Source organism: Seriola lalandi, unplaced genomic scaffold (genome assembly GCF_002814215.2).
Source record: "Seriola lalandi dorsalis isolate HSWRI2012SDOR001 ecotype SW California unplaced genomic scaffold, Sedor1 jcf7180002053844, whole genome shotgun sequence".
In the NCBI taxonomy this organism is placed as follows: domain Eukaryota; kingdom Metazoa; phylum Chordata; class Actinopteri; order Carangiformes; family Carangidae; genus Seriola; species Seriola lalandi.
Window position 1 is genome coordinate 21,436 of NW_019524397.1, and position 2,500 is coordinate 23,935.

At 41.9% G+C, this 2,500-nt stretch overlaps 1 protein-coding gene across 1 annotated transcript in view; it reads right to left on the reverse strand.

The window, feature by feature from the left end:
* The window catches only part of cdc42se1 (CDC42 small effector 1), a 27,054-nt gene that overhangs the window by 308 nt on the left and 24,246 nt on the right, over nucleotides 1-2,500 (reverse strand). The window contains exon 5 of the mRNA XM_023401975.2: nucleotides 1-2,500. This exon is cut by the window's left edge and continues 308 nt beyond it; it is cut by the window's right edge and continues 2,414 nt beyond it. The gene's annotated coding sequence lies outside the window, so the exon portion shown is untranslated.

Here is a 2,500-nt window from a genome sequence, read left to right on the forward strand (position 1 = left end):
GCTGCTTTTTGAAAAAATCAAACATGGAGCTCGGAGGAAATTTGGGATTTGGATGCGCTAAAACAAAATCGGAGTGTAGCTTTAATCTCAGACATCTGATGTTTTCTCAAAAAACATTTACAGAAAACATTTACAGAAAGTCCTGAAAGACGATTTTTTTCCTTCATGTTCACCAAATGTCATGCTCACAAAAGTAATTATCTTAACACAAGTTTATTATTTCTTGATCACAAAACTTCTTGGTAATACAAGTTTTTATAACTCGTAGATCTAACATCCAATATCTTGTGCACATGAGATAAAAATATCATCTTCCTGGATATCAGGACTAAGTCTTTAATCTCAAACTCAAACTTTTTCTCAGGATCTTTCTTTCACATGGCCGTGATGATTTTCATTAGCTAATGTTAATGCAAACGAAAACCATTAGTATTACTCTTCTTCAAATAAACTAAAACAGGATCAGGTTCATGTTCATGGTGTTTCTCAAATCTCGCCTGTTGGCAGATTGTCATTAAAACAGCAGGTTTCTTAAATCATGATTTTACATCCATTTTCATTGTCAGACCACGACAACCTCCACAGCTGAGTGTGATAGGCTGAGACACCTGTCAATCACACAATCATGTCCACAAACACACATCTGAGCCTGAATTTCTTCTTAACGAAAGAATAATTTATATAGTAGCCTCTGGTGGACATTAGAGGAACTGCAGCTCCAGAGACTCAACACTCGGCTGTGGAGGTTGTTGTTTGGTTCATATCAGACTAAAGTCTATTTAAAGTAAGAAGAATATTTGCTAAAAAATAAAACGTCTTGGTTAACTTCTTATTTGTTGCTCCTGTAGGTGTGGACAACAGGAGCCACAAAGGCTCAAGGTGCCAAAAGTCACAGAAATGCTTTGTGATCAATACTCTTAATAGGTGCATTCATACAATACTAACTACGCAACACATATTCAGAAAGAGAGTGTACAATAATACAAACAGTTCAATAAAATCAACAACATCTTTGATAAACAACAACAAAAAGGCATAACAATAAATTGAGAGTGAGAAAGCTTGATTTCACCAAGACAGATAAACACAGAGAGGATTAGAGATTTCAGATCCAGGTATTTGTCACCAGATCTTCTCAAAATCTTGATGTGTTATTTCTGCCTGAAGGCGAGACTGAGGGGAAAGTGCTCTCCAGTGTTGCTGAACTGTAAGCCAGGAGGAGGGGGATCCCATGTGGAGGGGACGAAGGGGAAGGGGAAGAGGAAGAGAGGAACTATGGTTGCGATAAACAGAAAGGAGCCAGACTTTGGCAGCCAACAACTGATCCTGAGAACAGGTCTGAGTTTCCAAGAATCAGAGGAGAAACGACTCAAGAAGTCGACAACAACCTGAAGGCTGAAGAGAGACTGTGCTGACACCTGACAGACTCAGTGTTACACAATCAAACAATAGGAATTTACTGAGCTGTAAAGTCCCTGATATTCTCTACACAGTTCATGTATTAGGTTGTTGGTGTGTACAGTACCAATGGTCACAGAGTTCAGACCTCACGAGTAGATAATGAATTTTCAGCCCTGTAGCCAGACCAGAGTGTATCTGAAGGAGGATCCTGGACGAACCTTCCTCCAACACTGACGTTCTTTAAATTCTCACTCTCTACAGTATTTGCACACGTCAGCTACAGGATGAGGAGAGGTTGTGTTTTTGGCAGATGAATTATGGCCAAACTTTGGTTAGAGTTAACAAAATGAAACACTTGGTTGAAGGTTAGAGAAAGACCAGGGTTACAGTCTGTACCTGCAGGTCTGTGACGGGACAGGTGGTCTGAGCGAGACCAGGGTCTGGAAGAAACAGCTACAGATCTCTACACCAGCCGAGTGATATCTCGCATTTTTTACATACTCTACAGAGAAGGATTGCACTTGAACACATCATGTGTGAAGGCGATGGATGACTGTAGCGCTGCCTGTGTAGGCGGGGTGTCAGATTCACCTTCAGATTGGTTGGTTCGGTGACTCCAGTGGTGACTGGTAGTAACTGCAGCTGTGTTTTAATACCACGGGTCCCTGAGTTCGACTACTAGGAGGCAGTGAACACACCTGGCTGCTACAGAGCAGCGAAACAACCTGATTCAAAACGCTCTCTCAGTTTCATGTCAGAGGCTGTTTAGCATCTATTGCTGTTGTTTACATTTTCAGCTGATCTGAGCGTCTGACACATGATGTAAAGTCAGCATTTCAGCTGGCTGTGGTACAGCTCCTACACAGTGCAATTAACTGACAGCTCAGGTTTGACTGTGGAGGAGTAACGGAGAAAATCTTTTCTCGACAGAGGAGGTTGGAGAGGAAGTGTAAATCCTCCCACGCTCTAAGGATTCCAGTGAACACACCACACTGTCCATGAGGAAACTGAGATGAGCAGCAGCAGCTCAGATTTTCCTTAAATAGATGTTTTGGCCTCTTCAGTCTCGGCCACAGGTAGGAAGTAGCCGGTCACCACG